Raw genomic sequence first — 7,837 nt, 5'->3', positions numbered from 1 at the left:
AATGAAATGCCAGCCAGTGCCAGGGAACTGGGGCCAGCCCAGTCCCTGCTTGGCAGGGTGCCCCGTTGCCACCCTCTTCATAGGAATCTGAACCGCGGAGGGTGCTTGGCCTTTGGGGGGGTGTCAGCACTGAATTGGGCCTCCGTTCAATAAGGTGACTAGGGCAGGTGGGAGAGCTGGCTGAGGCTGGCTCTCTGTTTCGCCGACCTCTGCCTTCCTGGGCAATTCCAGTTCTTCCATTCCAGAGTTGAACTGAAGTGGAAAAAGCTGCCATGCATGCTCCCTGACCAAGGACTTAGAATTCTCCCTGCTGCAAACACCCAAGGCCCACCCACTGGGTGTGGGAGAAGGGCTCCTCTGGGGCGGGGGTGGAGCTCAGCCCGAGACCCCACTGCAGACCACCTCTCCTCCTCTTCCTCCTCCAGCACCTCCTCCTCTTCTGTAGAGAGGGCTGGATGTTGAAGTCATTAGGGCTAATCTGGGGAGCTTACTGGAAATCAGCTGAGTGAGATATAACACACTGGCTCGCCTCCAGGGTCTTCGGTTGGTGAAAACAGCCGAGAGGCAACTTGTTTTTGAGTCATCTCTACTTGGTGTTGGCTGAGACCCCAAAGGCAGGGGAAGAAGAGGCACCATCGGCGTTGTGCAAGCGAGGAAGCCTCCGGGGAAAACAAGTGTGTGTGTGGCAGGGGTTATTGGGTTGTTGCTTTTATTTTGATTATGTATTTTGTGGGTTTATATTATGATTTTATTCTGTGAACCGCCCTGAGACCTCCGGGCGGTTCACAGAATAGGAGCAGAAGACACAGAGGCCCAAGAGCTAGAAAGGATGGCTGACTGGCCTTAAAAAAGAAAGAGATATAATAATAAATTGTTCTTTCTAGAACAGCATCACCATTCAGCACCGTGCATTGCAGGGGGTTGGGCTGGATGACCTCTGAGGTCCCTTCCAACTCTACAATTCTATACCATCCAACAGTTCTTCGATGAAAAATCATAATTTTACCGTCATCATCATAATTTTACTGTTTACGCCCTGGCCATCTGACTGGGTTGCCCCAGCCACTCTAGGCAGCTTCCAACATATATAAAAATAGAATAAAACATTAAACATTTTTTTAAAAACTTTCCTAGACAGGGCTGCCTTCAGATGGCTCAGGGATTGGATAACTCCATACCCTTCAACATTTCTCCGATGAAAATAGGGACGTCCTAAGGAAAAGCAGGCATTCCAGGATCAAATCAGAAACCAGGATAGCTTCTGTAAATCCGAGGCTGTTCCTGGAAAACAGGGAAACTTGGAGGGTTTGCAACTCAATAATTCTATGGTTTTGTGCACTGAGGCGTTAATAATGATTGTTGTGAGATTTAGGGGGTAAGTCTGCATGATGCCTTCTAATTTCTGAAGTCCTAGATCCATCAAGTGTTAAATGGCGGATTCCATTGTTGAACTAGTTAGGCAAGTTTCTTGGTGAGTTAATGGCCCTAAGAACCTTCCTCAGTAGCACAGAGGAAGTTGCTCTGTGCCAAAGAACAAAAGGTATACCAGCCTCACCTGGCTAGTAGTATTGGAAAACAAAAGCCAGAGCCGGAGTTGTGGGGTGCAGGGACTGAGAAGTAGAAGCAGGAGAAACAGAGCTGTGGTTTATTTCTGACGGAAACCAAGGCCGTGGCTATGGGAGAAGCAATACCTTTTGGGCTGTTTATGCTGTGAGCCCCTCCATCTTAGGCTCAAGTTGTGTTGATATGTGAAAATAAACCATATATCATAAAGACACCACGGTCTCTGTCCCTCATTCCATGGAAACCGAGCCCCAGGTAAGTACCTGGAAGCTCTGGAATCTCTCACTGCTCAGAGATTGGGGTGGTGTGCAACATTATTATCTCATTTGCCCACCCAATCAACCCACCCTACCCCATTTTTGGATTTCCTCCCCAAGGTAATTTCACTGGTGGCACCTGGACCCATCGCGGGGCACTTTCAGAATGTTGCTCAGTTTCCTTGGGCCTCGATAACATATCACAAATTCAGGTTGTACAATTATTTATTACTTATTTATTTCACAAAACGTATACACCGCTTGATTGTAAAGCAAAGCAACCTCAAAGTGGAGTCAGCAGTGTGATGCAGCAGCAAAAAAAGGCAATGCAATTCTAGGCTGCATCAACAGAAGTCTAGATCAAGGGAAGAAGTAATACTACCACTCTATTCTGCCTTGGTCAGACCACACTTGGAGTCCTGTGTCCAGAAGGATGTTGACAAGCTGAAACATGTGCAGAGGAGGGCAACCAAGATGATCAAGGGTCTGGAAACCAAGCCTGATGAGGAATGGTTGAAGGAATTGGGTATGTTTTCTCGTGCTCCGGAGGGCCCAACCTGAATCAATGGCTTCAAGCTACAAGAAAGGGGATTACTACTAAACATCAGGAATAACTTTCTGACAGTAAGGGCTGTTTGATGGCAGAACAGACTCCCATGAGAGGTGGTGGACTCTCCTTCCTTGGCCAACCAGATGCCCATTATGGGAAACCCTCAATCAGGATTTGAGTGCAACAGCAACACTCTCCCTTCCTGCAAGTTTCCAGCAGCTGGTATTCAGAAGCATTGCTGCCTTCAGCCACGAAGGCAGAGTGCAGCCATTGTGGCCAGCAGCCATCCATAGCCCTCCTCCATGAATTGGCCTAATCCTCTTTCAAAGCCATTCAAGATGTTCTAAGTGGGGGGGGGGGCACCAACAGTTGCTTCAGAAGACCCAGAGAGCTCCCCTTGGGCTCCAAGTCTTCTGGTGAAGGAAAGGGATTGAGCTGACCCTTCCATTCTTCATGCCAACACTCCACCATGAATCCAGCTCTTCAGCCAACTAGGTAGCTGGCTCTGCTCTGTGCCCGGATCCTGCCGACAAACACTGGCTCCCTTCCTTGCCTCCCGCCCCGCTGAGGATCCCAAAGGAGGCCTCTTCCCTCCGTCTGCAGAAACCGGAGCCCTGGAGAGCCGGGAGGCAGAATCCCATCTCTGCACCCATTTGCTGCTGCTATGGCTGCAAACTTTGTTTTCTCCCTGTGTGTGTTGACTCCCAGCCAGGGCTGGGCCCGGCTGGACAGCTCCCCACCTCCCTCAGGAGGAGCAGCGGCAGCCGCCCAGCGTTATCTGAGCAGCCCATCTCTTTCATTCCTGGGCTGGCTCCCATTCTTTCCAGAGCAAAGCTCTAGCTGTGTGCAGGGCAAGGCAACATGATATACCCTGGCAGAGAGAGGCAAGATGGGAAGGTGGAGGGGGCGGGGGCGGGGGGGGGGAGGCATGCAACTGGCTCTGGGACTGGTCTTAGGTTCTGCTCCCCCCCCAAATCCTGACTATGCCCATGCCCTAACCAAGGCTGTGATGACCACCAACCTGGATGGCTTAAACCAACCATTAGACAAATTTGCATACCCTCCAATGTTTCTCTGATGAAAATAGGGACCGTCCTATTCAACAACAACAACAACAACAATTTTATTATTTATACCCTGCCCATCTGACTGGATTGCCCCAGCCTCGGGCGGCTTCCAGCATATATAAACACATAATAAAACTTTTTAAAAACAAAAAACTTCCCTGTATAGGCCTGCCTGCCTTCAGATGTCTTCTAAAGCTTGCACTGTATAGTTACTTATCTTCTTGGCTCAGGGGTTGCATAACTTTCCAGGCCGCATACCCTCCAACATTTCTCCGATGAAAATAGGTACGTCCTAAAGAAAAGCGGGATATTCTGGGATTAAATCAGAAACTGAGGTGGCTGCTGTAAATCCAAGACTATCTCTGGAAAAGAGGGACACTTGGAGGGTCTGTCACGGAGAGGGCTAATGATGGCTACTAGACCACATCTTGTTTCCTAAACATATCTCTCTACCTTTCCTCACATAAGGGCTTCCTTCCACAAAATCCCAAAGTAGTAAACACCCCAGTCGCCCAGAACACACAAGTGGGGCTGCCCCATGTTCAGCAGGAGCATGGAGATGAAAAGCTGAGAGCAGCGTCTATGTCCTACTTTCCCTTCCCTTGGGACAGCTCAGTTGCCCCCAAAATAACCCAGCTGTGATGGGTGGACCCAGGAAGGGTTATTCTAAGGCAGGGAGCCCAGGAGGATGAGCAGCAGGAGCAAAGGTCCAGGTGGAAAGCCATGCCTGGCCTGATGTGTCATGGAGACCCACCCCCATCCTCCAGAGGCACCTCCCCCCATCCTCCAGAGGCACCTGAACCTTCCTTTTGCCTCACCAGCCCGACTGCAGGAGTCACACATGCATTCCAACACATACACACAAATGCCACCTCCCACTTTCCCTGACAGCAAATATGTGGGAGTGTGAAGAGGCAGGGCAGGGGGAAGGAGGGGATTCAGAGCTGTTCTTTTAAAAAAGCAAGTGGCTAGTCCTGCTGGCCAGATGGGTCAAGCAGGGCAGGGGAAGGAGGACCTCAGAAGAAGCAGGGGCTGAGCGGAGGGTGGAAGCTCCTTGCCCTGCCCCCTCTGGGCCCAGAAACAGGTGGGCAAAGCTCTGGGGCTCTTTAAGTCCTTGCTCGCTGCTCCTTATACCTGCTAGACTCCCACCCCGGATGTCTCTGGGAGGAGTTGCATCCCTCACTTCCTGGACGTTCCCCATCCAGAACCCTGTTTTCTGCCTCCCAGTCCTTCTGCCATCCTGAGCATCACTATGTGGGACTGAAACGACTAAGCGCTTTTTCCTGTGTCCCCCAATATCTCCCGTGTGAAATTTTAGACTGTACGCTCCTTGGCAGGAAGGGAGCATGAATAGTGCTGGATACCCATGAATGAACGAACACTACATCTAAATGCTCATACAAGAGCCAGGTTTGCATGTAGGGTTAAACCATAGTTAAAAATAAACAATGGTGTATGGGGCTTAACTGTGCTTGCCCCTTCTCTAATAGGCTGTAGCTCAGTGGTTAGAGCATATGCCCTGCATGCGGAAGGCGGCAGGTTCAGTCCCCACTGGCAGCATCTCGGGGCAGGGCTGGGAATGCCCCCTGCCTGAAACCCTGGGCAGCCACTGCTGTCAGTCAGTGTAGGCAATACTGAGTTAGATAGAGCAAAAACCTGACTCATGTTCCTATGACTTCCCAGAGGAAAGAAACCAGAGTCTGGCTTGTGGTGGGAATGTAAGAAAGTAAAGAACTTCTGGGAAATGATATATAATGAGATGAAAAAGATGTTGAAAGGGATTCTTAAAAATGAAATGAAAAAGATTCTTAAAAAAACCAGAAGCACTTTTACTTGGTATTATAGGCCAAGACATTAATAGATAAGATGACAAACTGTTCTTATATGCAACAACAGAGTATTGTTAGCTCAGAAATGGAAGCAAGAAGAAATTCTGACGAAAGAAGAATGGCAGATGAAATTAATGGACTATGCAGAATTGGACAAAATGACAGGAAGGATTCGAAGCCTGCGGGACCAGAGATTTACAGAAAATTGGAAGACGTATATGAATTATTGAAGAGCAACTGTAATCAACAAATTACGCTAGTAGGACTACAAGAAGTTTTGTAAGGAGAAATATAAGTGTTGCAAAGTAGAAAAAGATAGAGATATTGGTTATGAGTCTGAAATGTAATAGGGAAAATAAGAAATGCATACTAAGAGATTAGAATTTTCAGACAGGACTGATAGAAGTCAAAAAAACTTGAATAAGATGTAAAAGTATGTTGAATTACTGTTGAAAATGATATGTTTAAAAAACATATATATATATATGAGAGAATGAATGAAACCAGAGTCTGGCTTGGAGTTTTGCGCATGATCCCAGGCTGGAGGTTTGTTTCCTCCAGAAAACCACAAGCGTTAAACTACAAAGAAGCCTCAATTTCCACTCGTGGTTTATTTGCAGAGAAGAGACAGACCACAAGGACTCTTTTGCACACAGGGCTAAGCCAGCCCCCTGGAGTGTCTCCCCTCCTGGGAGGAGGGCAGGCATGACTGAGCTGGGGACACTTGCACACCTCCCATGTGCCAGAAACCGCCACACACTTTTAATGCGCTTTAACCAAATTAAACGGACAGCCAAATGAGCCTTTTGGAGTCACACTCTGGGTGTTTGCAGAGGTGGAATTCAAGTGCAGTTGTTTCCCCTCCTGAGCAGCCCAAATTGGAGGGGAATTTCTCTTCTTTTGCTTTCCGCTTTTCCCAGAGGCTTTCCTCCCTAACAATGTAAGAAGAAGAGCCTGCTGGATCAGGGCAATGGCCCATCTAGTCCAGTATGCTGCTCTCACAGTGGCTGGCTGGGGGAAACCTGCAAGCAGGATTTGAGTGCAAGAGCAAGTTTCCCCATTTGTGTTTTCCTGCAACGTGTTCACAGGCATCGCTCCCTCCAATTGTGGATGCAGGACGTTTCCACCCTGGCTAGCAGCCACTGGTAGCCCTCTCCGACTCCCTGAATTTGTCCAATCTTCCTTTAAAGCAGGCACAAACTCCAGCCCTCCAGATGTTTGGGACAACAATTCCCATCATCCCTGACCACTGGTCCTGTTAGCTAGGGATGGTGGGAATTGTAGTCCCAAACATCTGGAGGGCTGGAGTTTGCCTATGCCTGCTTTAAAGCCATCCAAGTTGGTGGCCATCACTGCCTCCTGTGGGAGGGAGTTCCACAGTTTAACTCATTTCTGCATGAAGTCCTTCCTTTTATCCACCCCGAATCTTCCAACATTCAGCTTCATTTTATGTCCACCAGTTCTAGTGTTAGGTGAGAAGGAGAAGAACTTTTCTCTATCTACTTTCTCCATGCCATGTATTATTTCATAAACTTTTGTCTGAGATTCCTGCATTGCCGGGGGGTTGAGCTGGATGACCCTTGGGTCCCTTCCAACTCTAAGAATCTATTATTCTATCTCCTCCATTCTCCTCCAGGCATAGGAATCCGGCAGCTGCAGCCGTAAGGACAGGATCAAATGTTTGCACAGCGGCCAACTTGCTCACAGTATCGGAAGGTGGAAGGAATCTCTTGGCTGCATGGAAAACCCCAGGCAGGCAGGCAGGCAGGCAGGCCGGCCGGCATCCTCTGGAGCAGTGGTTCTCAACCTGTGGGTCCCCAGATGTTGTTGGACTACAACACCCATCACCCCTAGCTAGCAAGACCAGAACTCAGGGATGATGGGAGTTGTAGTCCAACAACATCTGGGGACCCACAGGTTGAGAACCGCTGCAGAGCATTTTACTTGCAGGACCCGTGGTGGAGCCACATTGGCATGGCAGTGTCACTCCGCAGAGCAAGGGGACACAGGCGGCTGTCCGGTGGGAAAGACCCAAGAGACTGCCCCCCCTTTCATTGCTACCCATCCACTTGAACACTGTCCTCCCTGCAGTGTGGGATGCATCAGGATGCTGAGGAAATTTGCCTACCGTTGGAAGATTCTCGCAGCAGCGAGTTAACCTGTGGAACTCTGCCCCACAAGAGAGAGCGATGGTCACCAGCTTGGGTGACTTCAGAAGCTCAGACAAACTCGTGGAGGAGAAGCGTATTGACGGCTACTAGCCACAATGGCTAGGCTCTGACATCACAGCCAGAGGTGATAATGCTTCTGAATACCAGTTGCTGAGCACCACAGGAAGGGAGAGGGCTCTTCTGCCTAAATCCTGCTTGTGTGCTCTCCTTCATCTTCTTTGTTCGCCTCCTCACTGGATTCTATATGGCGACCCCCTGGGCGTTCCAGAGCCCCAACAGCTCAGTTGGTAGAGCACGAGGCTCTTAATCTCAGGGTCGTAGGTTTGAGCCCCATGTTGGATGACAATAATAATAATAATAATAATAATAATAATAATAATAATAATAATTTATTATTTAT

Source organism: Podarcis gaigeae (assembly GCF_964106915.1).
Source record: "Podarcis gaigeae genome assembly, chromosome: 15".
NCBI lineage: Eukaryota > Metazoa > Chordata > Lepidosauria > Squamata > Lacertidae > Podarcis > Podarcis gaigeae.
The sequence above is the reverse complement of the archived record's forward strand: the minus strand, read 5'-3'. Positions refer to the sequence as shown.